The following is a 15,418-nucleotide window of genomic DNA, read 5'->3' on the forward strand; positions in this document are numbered from 1 at the left end:
GTAAAATAAAGAAGGCCCTAACCCAAACCATTCAGGAAATACAGGAAAAATTAGAAACTTAGCCTAAGTATAACAGGTATACAAGAGAGTCAGGATTCTCAACTTGAAGTCCCAGTAAATATCTTCAAAAATTATGGAAGAAACCTTCTCTAACCTAAAGAAAAAAATGATAGTGAACATACACGAAGCATATAGAACTCCATATAGACTGGACCAGAAGAGAAACTCTTTCTGTCACATAATAATCAAAACAGCAAATGCACAAAACATACAATAGTAAAAGCAGTAAGAATAAAAGTCAAGCAACTTATAAAGACTTAACAGAATTACACCAAACTTCTAAATATCCCAGGCAGATATCATACAGACTCTAAGAGAACATAAATGCCAGTTTAGGCTACTGAGTACCTAGGCTACCCAGTAAAACTCTCAAATAACATAGATGAAGAAGCCAAGATATTCTATGATAAAATCAAATTTATACAATATCATTCCAAAAACCCAGCCCTACAAAAGATAATGGATGGAAAACTCTAACACAAGAAGGGAAAGCACACCCTAAAAAAGGAAGAAAGTAATCTTGTAACAAACCCAAAAGAAGATAGCTCCACAAACATAATTTTACCTCTAACAACAACAACAAACAACAAACAACAACACTGGAAGCAACAATCACTTTTTCTTAATATCTCTTAAAATCAGTGGAATCAATTCCCTAATAAAAAGACATAGACTGACTGGATACATAAACAGGACCCAGTATATTCTGCATACAAGAAACACATTTCAGTGACAAAGACAGCCACCACCTCAGAATAAAAGGCTGGGAAAATTTTTTCAAGTAAATGGTCCCAAGAGAAAAGCTGGAGTAACCATTCTAATATTGAATAAATTGACTTTCAACCAAAAGTTATTAAAAAAGATAAGGCAGGAGACTTTATACCCATCAAATGAAAAATTTAACAAGATAAACTCTCAATTCTGAACACCTATGATCCAAATGCAAGGGCACCCACATTCATAAAATAAACTATACTAAAGCTCAAATCACACATTGCACCACACAATAATATTGGAAGACTTAAACACCCCACCCCATTAATGGACAGATGATGGAAACAGAAACTAAACAGAGACACAGTAAAACTAACAGACATTATAAACCAAATAAACATAAAAGATATGTATAGAATATTTCACCCTAAAGCAAAAGAATATACCTTCTGCTCATAATCTCCTGGTGCCTTCTTTAAAACCAACCACATAATTGGTCAAAAAACAGGCCTCAAAAGATGTAAGAAATGGAAATAATCTTACAAATTCTATTAGATCATAATGGACTAACAGTGGACTTCAATAACAACAAAAATCACACAAAGTCAACATACATATGGAAGATGAACAACACTATTTGATGCTAAATAAATAAATTAGAAAGAAAGAAATAAAGAAATTAGAAACTGTTTCGAATTTAATGATAGCAAAGGCACAGTATATCAAAACTTATAGGACACAATGATAGCAGTTCTAAGAGGAAAATCCATAGCACTGTGTGCCTCCAAAAAGAAACTGGAGAGAGCATAGTATAGCAGCATGACAGAACACATGAAAACTCCAGGACAGAAAGAAGCTAGTGCACCCAAGAGAAGTAACAGCAGTATAATAAAAAAAGTGCTGAAATCAACGAAACAGAAACAAAGAATTAACAAAAGCATGAGCAGGTTCTTTGAGAAAATCAACAAGATAGATAAACCCTTAGCCAGACTAACCAGTGGATATAGAAATCAGAAATGAATGGGGAAACATACCAACAGAAACCTTGGAAATTAAACATCAGCAGATCCTACTACAAAAGCCTATATTCAACAAAACTGGAAAATGTGGATGAAATGGATGATTTTATAGACAGACACCAAGTACCAAAGTTAAATCATGATCAGATATGCTATCTAAACAGTCACACAAGCCTTAAAGAAATAGAAGCAACCATTAAAAGTTTCCCAAAACAAAGTAAACCCAGAACCAGCTGGGTTTAGTGCAGAATTCTATCAGACCTTCAAAGAAGACCTAATACCAATACTCTTCAAACCATTCTCAAAATCGAAACAGAAGGAACACTCCTCATTTTGTTCTATGAAACCACAATTATTCTTTATTTTCTCACAAATTTATTTAAAAGAGAGATACATGCACAGATTTTTAAAAGCATTTTGTCATAAAACTATACAAATATATTTTTGTCAGCACTTGAGTTATTTTTTAAAGGTTTGATAGTATGCACTGAGATCTTACTAGTTAACATTAGCATAAAGTACATGTAAAACAAAACATAACATGGAAATAGTCAAAGTTTCCTTGGTGTGTATAGATTAAACATGTTTTTTAAATACAAAAAAATGGCACAAGGCTATTGTCTTAGCTCTTGAGTTACTAATGATTTAAGGTCTATGTATATCTCACTCTGAGTGGATGCTATATATTTGTTGTTGCATCTTTTTTTTCTAAGAAGGACTGAGGATTCCACTTTTTGGTCTTTCTTTTTTTGAGCTTCATATGATCTGTGAGTTGTTTCTTGGGTGTTCAGAGCTTTCTGGAGCTAGTATCCAATTATCAGTGACTGCATATGATGTCTGTTCTTTTGTGATTGAGTTGCCACACTCAGGATGATATTCTCTAGATGCATCCATTTTTCTATGAATTTCATAATGTCATTGTTTCTAATAGTTGAGTAGTACTCCATTGTGTAACTATACCACAATTTTTGTATCCATTCATCTACTGGGGGATATAGGGGTACTTTCCAGCTTCTGGCTGTTATAAAGTAGGCTGCTATGAACATGGTAGAACATGTGTCCTTATTGTATGTTGGAGCATCCTTGGAGTATATGACAGAAGTGAAATAGCTGGTTCTTCAGATAGAACTATGTTCAATTTTCTGAGGATCTACCAGACTGATTTCCAGAGTGGTTCTACCAGCTTACATATAGGCATCTCCTTTTTTCAAGTTAGGAAAATTTTCTTTTATGATTTTGTTGAGGATATTTCTGGGCCTTTGAATTGGGAGTTGTCTTTTTCTCTTCCTATTATTTTTAAGTTTGGTAGTAGTATGATCAATTTTCTGAGGAACCACCCAACTGATTTCCAGAGTGGTTGTATCAGTTTGCAACACCACCAACATTGGTGGAGTGTTCCTCTTTCTCTGCTTCCTTTCCAGCATCTGCTGTCATCTGAGATTTTGATCTTAGCCATTCTGACTGGTGTGAAGTGGAATCTCAGGGTTGTTTTGATTTGCATTTCCCTGATGACTAGTGATGTGGAGCACTTTCTTAGATGCTTCTCAGCCATTCAATATTCCTAAATTGAGAATTTTTTGTTTAGCTCTGTACGCCATTTTTTAATAGAATTGTTTGATACTCTAGGGTCTAACTTCTAGCATTCTTTGTATACATTCGATATTAGACCTCTATCGGATGTGGGTTAGGTAAAGATCTTTTCCCAGTCTGTTGGCTGCTGTTTTGTTTTCTTGACAGTGTCCTTAGCCTTACAGAAACATTGCAATTTCATTAAGACCCACATCTCAATCTTTGATATTATAGCAGAAGCCATTGGTGTTCTGTTAGGAAATTCTCCCCTGTGCCTATGTGCCTAAGGTTTCCCTAATTTCTCTTCTAATAGGTTCAGCGTACCTGGTTTAATGTGGAGACCTTTGATACACTTGCACTTGTGCTTGTACAAGGAGATAAGAAAGGGTCTATTTTCATTCTTCTGCATGCTGAGTGCCAATAGAACCAACACCATTTGTTGAAGAGGCTGTCCTTTTTCCATTGAAAGTTTACAGCTCCTTTGTCAAAAATCAAGTGACCATATATGTAAGGGTTCATTTCTGGATCTTCAGTTCTGTTCCATTGATCCATGTGCCTATCTCTGTACCAGTACTATGCGGTTTTTAACACAATTACCTTGTAATATAGCTTGAGGTCTTGTTGTTGAGGATGGATTTCCCTATTCTAGGTATTTTGTTATTCCAGATGAATTCACAAATTGTTCTTTCCAGCTCTATGAAGAATTGGGTTGGAATTTTGATGGGGATTGCATTGAATCTGAAGATTGCTTTTGGTAAGATGGCCATTTTTAAGATGTTGATACTTCCAATCCATGAGCATGGGAGATCTTTCCATTTTCTGAGATCTTTCTCAATTTCCCTTTTTAGAGATTTGAAGTTCTTGTCATATAGGTCCTTCATTTGCTTAGTTAGTGAAATACCAAGGTATTTCATTTAGTTTGTGATTATTGTGAAGAGTATCTTTTACCTAATTTCTTTCTCTGAATGTTTGTCCTTTGAGTATAGGAAGGCTACTGGCTTGTTTGAGTTAATTTTAAATGCAGTCACATTGCTGAACTTGTTTATCAGCTGTACAATTCTCTGGTGGAATTTTTGGAGTCATTTGAATACACTATCATGTCATCTGCAAACTGTAAAATATTTATTTCTTCCTTTCCAATTTGTACCTTTTGATTTCCTTTTGCTGTCTAATTGCTCCGGGCCAGGTCTTCAAGTACTATGTTTAATAGGTAGAGGGAGAGTGGGCAGCCTTATCTAGTCCCTGATTTTTGTGGGATTGCTTCAAGTTTTGTTGGCTATTGGTTTGCTGTGTATTGCTGTTATTATGTTTAGGTATGGGCCTTGGATTCCTGTTCTTTCCAAGACTTTTAACATGAAGGGGTGTAGAAATTTGTCAAAAGCTTTCTCAGTATCTAGTGAGATCACATGTGTTTTTTTTTCTTTGAGTTTGTTTATATGGTTGATTATGTTGATGGATTTCTGTATATTAAACCATCCCTGCATTCTAGGGATGAAGCCTACTTGATCATGGTGAATTATTATTTTGATGTGTTCTTGGATTGGGTTTGCAAGGATGTTGTTGAGTATTTTTGCATCAGTGTTCATAAGTGAAATTGGTCTGATATTCTGTTTCCTTGTAGGGCCTTTGTGCAGTTTAGGAACAAGAAATTTTGTAGCCTTGAAAAATGAGTTAGGTAGTGTTCCATATGACTGTACTTTTTGGAATAGTTTGTAGAGTATTGGTATTATGTCATCAATAAATGTTTGATAGAATGCTGCATTGAACCCATTTGGACCTGGACATTTTTTGGTTGGGAGGCTTTTGATGACTGCCTCTATTTCTTTAGGTGTTATAAGATTATTTAGATGGTTTATCTGGTCCTCATTTAAATTTAGTATCTGGTACCTGTTAAAAAATTCATTCATTTTCTCCAGAATTACATCTGTTTTGACTATAGGCTTTCATAGTAGGATCTTATGATTTTGTGAATTCCTCAGTTTCAGTTGTTATGTCTCAACTTTCATTTCTGATTTTGTTAATTTGGATACTCTTTCTTTGCCCTCTAGTTAGTCTGGCTAAGGGTTTATCAATCTTGTTAATTTTCTCAAAGAACCAGCTCTTGATTTTGTTGATTCTTGAATGATTCTTTTTGTTTCTATTTGGTTAATTTCTGCTCTGAGTTTGATTATTTCTTGCTGTCTACTCCTCTTGGGTGTATCTGCTTCCTTCTGTTCTAAAGCTTTTAACTGTGCTGTCAATTTGCTAATGTATGCTTTGTCCAGTTTCTTTTTGGAAGCACTCAGAGCTCTGAGTTTTCCTCTCAGTACTGCTTTTATTGAATCCCATAGGTTTGGATATGTTGTATTTAATTTTCATTAAATTTTAGAAAATTCTATTTTCTTTCTTTATTTCTTATTTGACCATGTTATTGTTGAATAGAGCATTGTTTAGTTTCCATGTGTATATGGGCTTTTTGTTGTCTTTGTTTTTATTAAAGACCAGCCTTAGATAATGGTAATCTGATAGGATACATGAGAGTATTTCAATCTTCTTATATCTATTGAGGCTTCTTTTGTTACCGATTATATGGTCAGTTTTGGAGAAGGTACTCTGAGGTGCTGAGAAGAAGTTGTATTCTTTTGTTTTAGGGTAAAATGTTCTGTAGATGGCTATTAATTCCAATTGGTTCATAACCTCTGCTAGTTTCACTGTGTCATTGTTCAGTTTCTGTTTTTCTGATCTGTCCATTGATAAGAGTAGGGTTTTGAGGTCTCTCACTATTATTGTGTTGGGTGCAATGTGTTTTTTGAGCTTTAGTAGAGTTTATTTTATGAATATGGGCACTCTTGTAATTGGGGCATATGTGTTAAAGTTTGAAAGTTCCTCCTGACAAATTTCCTCTGTAATGAATAAAAAGTATCCTTCCTTATCTTTTTTGATAACTTTTGTTTGACAACCTACTTTATTCGATATTAGAATGGCTAGTCCAGCTTGTTTCCTCAGACCATTTGCTTGGAAGTTTTTTTTTCCCAACCTTTCACTCTGAGATAGTATCTGTCTCTGAGACGAGTTTCCTGTATTCAGCAAAATGCTGAATTATGTTTATGTGTCCACTCTGAGAGTCTATGTCTTTTTATTGGGGAATTGAGTCCATTTATATTAACAGATATTAAGGAATAGTGGTTGCTGTTTCCTGCTATTTTTGCTTTTAGAGGTAGAATTGTGCTTACATCTTTCTTCTTTTGCTTTTCTTGCTTAGTTATTTTCTTGTTTTTACTAGGATGTAGTTTCCCTCCTTGTTTTGGGTTTTCCACCTATAAATACTTGTAGTGCTGGGTTTGTGGTCAGATATTGTGTAAATTTAGTTTTGTCATGGAACATCTTGGTCTCTCCATCTATGGTGATTGAGAGTTTTGCTGGGTATAGCAACTTGGGCTGCACTTGTGTTTACCTAGGGTCTGCATGATATCTGTCCAGGATCTTCTAGCTTTCATAGTCTCTTTTAAGTAGTTGGGTGTGGTTCTGATTGGTGTGCCTTTATATGTTACCTGACCTTTTTCCCTTACTGCTTTTATTATTCTTTCTTTGCTTTGGGCACTTGGCATTTTGACTATTATGTTTCGGGAGCAATTTCTTTTCTGGTCCACTCTACTTGGAGTTCTGTAGGCATATTTTATGCTCAGGGTCATGTCATTCTTTAGGGTAGGGAAGTTTTCTTCTATGATCTTGTTGAAGATATTTACTGTGCCTCTTAATTGATATTCTTTGCCCTCTTCTATTCCTATTATCTTTAAGTTTGGTCTTCTCATTGTGTCTTGGATTTCCTGGATATTTTGGATTAGGAGCTTTTTTGGTTTTTGCATCTTCTCTGACTGTTTTGTCTATGTTTTCAGTGTTGTCTTCATCCCCTGAGATTCTCTCTTTTATTTCTTGTAGTCTGTTGGAGATACTTGCATCTCTGTCTCCTGACTTCTTTTTTAAGTTTTCTACCACCAGGGTTGTCTCTTTTAGTGTTTTCTTTATTGTTTCTATTTTCATTTTAAATTCCTTCTTCAATTCTTTCATCTCTTTGGTTTTGTTTTCCTCTAGTTCTTTGATTTCTTCGAGTGTATTTTGTGTTTCCTCTTTAAAAGCTTCTATTTCTTTATGCTTCTCCTCTGGTTCTTGTTTAAAGATCTCCATAATCATCTTGAGGTATAATTTCAGGTCTGAGTCCTCTTTTTTGCAGTGTTTGACATTCTGCTGTTTGCTGTGATGGTTGTGCTGGGTTCTGATGTTGCCAGGTTGTCTTGGTTTCCATTGTGTAAATTCTTTCTCTTTCCTCTTGCCATCTTGGTGTCTGTGTTTATATGTGTTCTTATTGTCAGTGATTGGTCCCTGTCTCTCCCTTGTTCCTGGCCTATGTCCCTTGATCTCTGTTGTTTTATGTAGCAAACGGCTTGAGCGTTTGGTCCACAAGCAAGGGCCTCCTGGGTGGACCCAAGTATCTATGACAGAGTTTCTTCTCCCCTCAACCAAACATGGATCCACCTACTGTGTGCTAGGCCTAGCCCTTTCTGCATCCCAGCTACTAACAGAGCCCCACAGTCTTGTAGTCTCGTGTCCCTGGATATGCACTGTTCCCGGTGGCAAATATCCTGAGTGTTTTTTTTTTTTTTTTTTTTTGAGCATGCAATGGCTTTCTAGGCAGACAACAAGTCCCTATTCCAGGGTTCTTGCTCCCCTGATCCAATCAGGGGGCCATGCTTTCTGTGTGCTCAGCCCAGACCTCTCTGCACCTGAGCTACTAGTAGTGAAGTCTCACTAGGCCTGTGTCTCTGGATCTCCTCTGTTCCCAGTGGTAAATGGCCTAAGCATTTGGTCTGCACACCAGGGCCTTCTGGGTAGAAACCAAGTCTCTACAGCAGAGTTCATGCTCCTATGAACCAATGGGGGGGAGGCCTGTGCTTTCCACATGCCAGGCCTAGCCCTCTCTGTGCCCCTGCTTCTGGCAGCACAGTCTCACCATGCCTGTGTTCCTGGATCTCTGCTGTTCCCAGTGGCAAATGGACTGTACTTTTGGTCTGCACACCAGGGCAAAAATATAATTATATTATTCTTTACTTCTTTTTCTTTCTTCAGTTACTCCTATGTCCTACTTATCTCTCAAATCCTGGACTCTTTTTCCCTTCACTCTTTTTGCATATGTATGTATATGAAAATAAACACATAATGATACAAAATAAATACAACCTACCGACTCCTTTTACTCTTACTTTTATGAATGTAATTTTTGGTTTGACAACTTGTTGTTGGATAAACATCCTAGAGAAGATTCTCCCTCTTTCAGCATTAATTAATCACCTGGACATCTTCATCTAGGGATGAGGCCCCATGAATCCCATTGATTTGTGCATGACAACTGGTGTTGTTATCATTCAGGACTTGAGTTAAGATTTCAAAGTATATCTTCCTCGTCATACTTAGAAGACAAAAAAAGCAGAATTTCTGATCTTCTTACTATTAATATCCTTTTATTCTTTCTTTGGTTATTTTCCCCAACCCTTAAGTAAAGGTTTTGAACTGTAGAATATCAGTTGGGGTTGGACATCCCACACATCTTTCTCTGCATTATTTGATGAGGTAAACAGTTACATTTATCTGTGGGTATAATGATAGGTATTTAGAATGCAGTTAGGAATTATACTGGCTTAGGAAAGTGATCATAATTTTTGAAGTAAGATAATCTATACAAGTGTCAGAGCACTCCAAGATATTCCCAAAACAATATAGGTTATTTATGTTGTCCTTGATTGCCTTTTGAAAGTTAATTAAAAATACATTTTTATTGTTTCACTATACCCTTTGGACATAAGACACAAAGGATGTGACATGATTACAATTATGCCTCCTCCCTGAAGAGTAGGTTGTTTTATTAATAGTGCTGTAATGTCCTTAGGGAACTTCCAAGGTAGAAAAGAAATCAGTAGCACTATTCATCTATAATGACTATGAGCCCCAACAATAACCAAGATTTCAGGTATCAGGTACTTGGTATGTAAATAAAAATGGCTACCACTCTTTTTTTTATTTAGAGAATATAGTTTTACCTGGCACTCTTTGAATTGTGTACATCTAAGTAATGGCTGGAAACTGGATTTATTTCTTTTGAAAAGAGGTTGAAAGTTTATTGTGAGAGGAGGTGCTATAGACTATAAAAACTGTCATCTAATTAGTATTCATGTTTTTGCTTTTCTAAATATGGCCCTTCTTTGCACTAAAATGTGGTCAGATAATTTAGTTTTTAATTGAGAGGAACATATGCGAGTTAAATTTTATCCAATACTCATTTCATGTGCAAAACCTGTTGTCAAGTGTGTTTTCTTCTGGCTTTATCCAATTGAGAAAATAGACACAAAAGAGAGCCAAGATGGAAAAATGGTTGAGTGGTATAAGTGAAACTCTCCAGGATTCTGTATCCTCAGGTGTGGATGAATTTTTTTTGTAATTAGAAACAGTCATGGCCCTTTATATAAAAGATAGCTGAGCTTCTTTCTAATCAACTAAGACATCATTGAAGAATTATGAAACAATTCATGTTACAGTAAAATGGTATACAGAGGAGCTGACAACACCCACTTGACTCTGTTCAGTTAGCTATTGTGTCTTAAAATGGTGTCTAGAGTAATTAATAATATTAGTTGTTACATTACAAACAATGGAAATCACGAGTTCTAAGAGGAGAGTTTGTGTTTAAGTTGGTAGTGAAGGGTACTGGGGAATTTTATGAAGATCAATCTTCAGTCAGTATGGAATTGAATTTGGTGTCTCTGCTCTAAGATAGAATGCCTAGGAAGTTACATGACTCCAAGCAAGTAATGAATAATTTCTGAGTTAAGTTTTGAGTTTCATAGTGGAGAAGAAAAAAAAATCTGTGGATATAAAATAATCTTCAATTGGTAAAATCTAGAACAGTTGGTTTCCTAAGAATACTGGAGAAAAATCAGGTTAGGGAATGGGGTAGAAAAAGACCACCTTAGGTTTAAACTTGTTAAATTTCATGTGCCTTTGAATTTTCAAATGAAAATAAAGTTAATTAGGTGATTTGCATTGTGAGCAATTATGTGAAAATAACAGGAAGGAAGCCAAATTTGCTCTAAACTCTGTTTGTCATAACTGTGAAATAATCCCTATAGAGCATCTGAGGACACAATGTGTACTGCTAGTTATAAGTTTGTGTGAAAGATTTAATGATCTGAGGCAGTATTCAGTAGAACAAAGCTGACATCACCCTCTTGGAAATATTCAGGGGAATTGCAACATTATTTATTTAAAGTATGGGGTCATTGTAGTTGAAATAAAAACATCATATTCGGCTCTGCTTTGGAGGTTTTGAGGAAACTCTGCACATTGACTCATACTGTACTTTGCATAGTACTTACAGAAAATGAGCAATGCTCCTGTTTTACAATGTTTTGCAGGAATTAAGTGAGAGTGCAGATATTGCCATAATTTTCACTGTTGTAAAGTTGATTTTTTTACTAGAGAAGAACAACAGAAAACTCTTAAATAACCCAAGGCATAGAATTTGATGTTCACTTGCTGATGTCTCTATTAATAATTCACATTGGAAGAAATATAACTGTCAAGAAGATTGCATTAGTTAGTTCAAAGGGTGGAATCTGGGAGATGAATTTCTGTTTATATATTTATTAGTATTTGCTTCAAATTTGTTCCATGTGTTCTAAAATTGAGAATATCACTAATTTGAAGATATGAAAAATTTTGAGTTTTAGAGAATATTTATCGAAAAATTTGTAATTTTAACCAACATTTGATTTTCTTTTGCATAATAGAGTTCTTGCAGATAATTAAAAGTAAGAATTACAGATTGCTCTAGCATTTTTAGGGATGACAGAAAATGTGAAGTTATTCTCTATTCTGGTATTTATGGACATCTGATATTTTAGTATTAAACATAGATTTTGTACTATCATAACTGAAATTTTATTGTCTTTAAGTATTAAGTGTGTATTTATTAAATGTTTAGTTGTTTAGTATTAAGAATTAAATCATTACATGCACAGTGTCACGCGCCCACGCTTCCCGCCACTAGGAACAGGCATGCAACAAAACAAACAGCTTCTTCTGCGGATAACCTTTATTGACCAGCACTTTGAGCAGGGCTTCTTGAGCAGGAAACTTCTCTCTGGGCCGGGGACTCCCTACCGAGTTCTACTGTCTAGTCGACCTCACATGCGCAGTCCCCCACGAGCGATCTCTCTGTCCAGTCTCTGTCCACGCAGGACCTCCTGCAATCTCTTTTACCGAGTCTCTCTCCACGTGGTGCCTCTCCGCCATCCCTCCACGTGGGGTCTCCCACAATCTCTCCACTGTCTTCCTCTCCTTCTCTTCACGTGGGGGAGAAAATGCACTGCTATACATGCCTAGGAGACTCCTGTTGCTACCTGATTGGTGCATCCTCCTGTAGCTCAATCACGTGCCCCAAGAGCAGGCTGTGACTTATGTGGTGCATGCGCATTAAGTCTCTTGGCTGGGCAACAGCTCTGTTTGCTGAGTTCTCGGCGGGAAGCCTGCACCATGTTTGGGTGCAGCACAAACGGCTCCCTACATACACAGTATCAAATTATTTGTGGTTTTCCCCTACTGAAAGATAAAACGTATTCCTGTATTTATTTTCCTTAAAAGTTTTCATCAGAGAACTTGAATTCTTTCAGTAATTGTCTACCAAGCTTGAAAAGTATCCAAATTCATGTTTGCATTAAATGTCCTTTATTAACAGGGTCATAAGTAAGGAACACAGGGATAAGTTTTATCAGAACATTGCTGGATAAATGACAACTTTCATTATTTTGCCAATCTGACTGTCATTTTAGGTTATGAAATTAAAGGTAAGTTAAGATAAGACTTACCTACTCTTCATGACCAAAAGTTTTATCACTGAAAATGTCTAAGCCTTTGGGTTCTCAACCTGTGGGTCATGAACTTTTATGAGTTGAATGACTTTTACATAGGGTTTCCTACAGCCATTGAAAAACACAGATATTTACATTATGATACATAACAAGAGCAAGACCATAGTTATAAAAAAGCAACAAAAACAATTTACAGTTTGATGTCACCCAACATGAGGAACTGTATTAAATGTTTGAAGGATTAGGAAGGCTGAAAACCACTGGCAAAAAAAAAATTGCTTGTTTTCCTGAGTACTTTCTGAACTTATCTGATTTTTAGTTGCAAAATTAAAGAAGGAAACCTGTTAGCTTTACAGTGGGATTTTCAGTGTGGAAATGCATCCTATAACAGGCAGCCACAGCAAGTAACCATTTATTTTTTTCTGCTTCTACTCCACCCTATTAACAAGCAAAGGCCATGCTTTCTGATATCTGCACATAACACATAGTAATAGATATGCATGTATATCTGTTATTTTATTTTTTCTGATACAAATTAGTTTTCTTTGGATTCTCTCCTTCTGGAACGATCACTTAAATTTACTACATGTGTATTCTTTACCCTGGTCATTTGTTCCTGTATCTCTTTTGCAAACAAAACAAAATAGCACAAACCAAAACAACACCAAACAAAACAAACAGAACAAAAAAAAATGAAGAAACAAAAACCAGCCCACTTCCCAGAAATGTGATAGTTTATTTAGTATTCCTTTTCAACAGTACAAGTATTTGAAAATGCTAGTTTTTACACAAAGTCATTGGTTGTATGACAACAATGAGATAAGAATTACTTGCAGTTGGTTAAATGTTTCTACATAGACACGATTTAGACACGATTTCTATCATAACTGTTATATCTTCTGAGTTGAATTTTATAAAATATTATGGATATGCAATGTTTTCTTTTAGTACTTCATTGAGGATATGTGTGGCCTTTCAATCTTGACAAATAATTCATTACATATCACACACACACACACACACACACACACACACACACACACACGGGGTGAGAGAGAGAGAGTGAGAGAGAGAGAGAGAGAGAGAGAGAGAGAGAGAGAGAGAGACAGAGAGAAACTGACAGAATAACTTGTGTAGTTATACTGTTATTTCTAGTGTATATAAATATGAGAGCATATTAGAGGTACTTGCAGTTTAATTGATATTTAAAATTTTTTTTAGAAAAAACTAGCAATCCTATTCCTGTAATTAGTACATAAAAACACAATCTTTAATCTCCATATGCAGTGGATGTTTTATATATTTTAATTTCTGCTGATGTTATTTATGAAAAGGAATACACGTGCTTAAGTATTATGAATCATATGCTATTTTAATCATACTTTACTATAATCACAATATATGTATAATCTTTATATTATTTTCATAAATTCATGAATATACATTTTTCAAATTTCTTATATGTTCTTTGTGGGAGTAAAGTCAAGTTTATTATTTCCAGACAAACATCTGGAAGTTTCAGATGTTCTTTTCAAATTGTGTTGGACAGTCATATAGTTCACATCAATCTTAAACACTCCAGAATCAATTTTTATCTTTTCATTCTGTCATAGTTACATTCTTGTTTTAATGTGTTGAACATTAAGGCTTTAACATAGTTAAAAATCTATTAAGTACACTTCACTTCTCTTACTCATAGTGTTCTTAGGAATGAAAACAAATTTTTATATTAACTTGAAGATGAATATTTGGAGGTTTATAAAACCTTGGTAGAATGAGATGTAAAGTATTTGTATTAAATTTACATGCCACTTTGTATTTTCTTGCAATTATAAGAAACTTACAGTGAGTATTTAAATAAAGAAGTGAAGGCAAATCTTAAACCTAGTAAAGAAGCATCACGTAGGAATGTATTAGTAACACAAATGTCTCCTGATTCTACAATTCTGTTTAGTTGTTTCTTGCTGCTTCATCTCAATGATTGTCCAAGTCAGATATGGTGGAAAGAAATTGGACTTTGGTAAAATAGTTTGTGCTCATAGGACTCACTAAGCATCCTGAGTTGAAGATTCCTCTCCTCCTGGTTTTCCTTATCATCTACCTCATCACCATGGTGGGCAACCTTGGACTGATTGCTCTCATCTGGAAGGACCCTCACCTTCATACTCCAAAGTACTTATTCATCAGCAGCTTAGCTTTTGCTGATGCATGTACCTCATCCTCTGTGACCCCCAAGATGCTTGTCAACTTTTTATCTACAGATCATGAAATATCCTTGATTGAGTGCTTCACCCAATTTTACTTGTTTTGTAACAGTGCAACTGCAGAATATTTTCTCTTACTAGTGATGGCCTATTATCGATTTGTGGCCATATGCAATCCCCTCCTTTATCCAGTGGTCATGTCCAACAAGCTCTGTACTCAGTTTATAGTTCTTACATATTTTATAGGTGTTATGAATTCAGCAATTCATGTGGGTTTGCTAATTAGATTAACTTTCTGCAGGTCCAAAGTTATAGACTATTTCTACTGTGAAATTGTGCAATTATTCACAATTTCTTGCACTGATCCTTCAATTAACATGCTTGTGATTCTTATCTGCTCAATCTTTATACAAGGCTTCACACTTGTAAATATTGTTGTCTCCTATATCCGTGTGCTCTTTGCCATCCTGAGAAAGAAGTCTAAGAAGGGCAGGAACAAAGCCTTCTCCACCTGCAGTGCTCACCTGCTCTCTGTCTTTTTGTTCTATGGTACTCTCATTCTCATCTATATCCTTCCTGGGTTTGATAAAACTAAAGATAAGGAACAACTATTTTCTCTATTTTACACAATAGTAATCCCCTTGCTCAACCCATTTATTTATAGTCTGAGGAACAAAGAGGTTTTGGGAGCCCTAAGAATACTGATAAAGAAATAAACATTTCTCCTGGAGGCAACTTCAGGGCGCAGAACAGAGTCCTGTCCATCTGCCACCCGGACCGGCAGGAACTAATGGTTTAAAAACTGGTGAGAAGGAGACCTAGGCAGCCAGGGAGCAGAGAGATCTCTGCAGAGTGCGCACAGAAAGCGCACCCCCCACCGCACTGCCCGATCCAGGAACCAGGAACACAACTTTGAAACTTCTGTTTCCACCCAGCAGCGACTTCAAGGTGCAGA

The 15,418-nt window shown here is 35.8% G+C and overlaps 1 pseudogene across 1 annotated transcript; it reads left to right on the forward strand.

Moving 5' to 3' along the window:
• The first annotated feature begins 14,255 nt into the window (after nt 1-14,255).
• On the forward strand, nt 14,256-15,179 carry LOC308422536 (olfactory receptor 5AC1-like; annotated as a pseudogene). The gene has a single exon. The product of its transcript is annotated as an olfactory receptor 5AC1-like (transcript).
• The last annotated feature ends 239 nt before the right edge of the window (nt 15,180-15,418 follow it).

The sequence above is a fragment of the Micromys minutus genome (genome assembly GCF_963924665.1).
Source record: "Micromys minutus genome assembly, chromosome: 7".
NCBI lineage: Eukaryota > Metazoa > Chordata > Mammalia > Rodentia > Muridae > Micromys > Micromys minutus.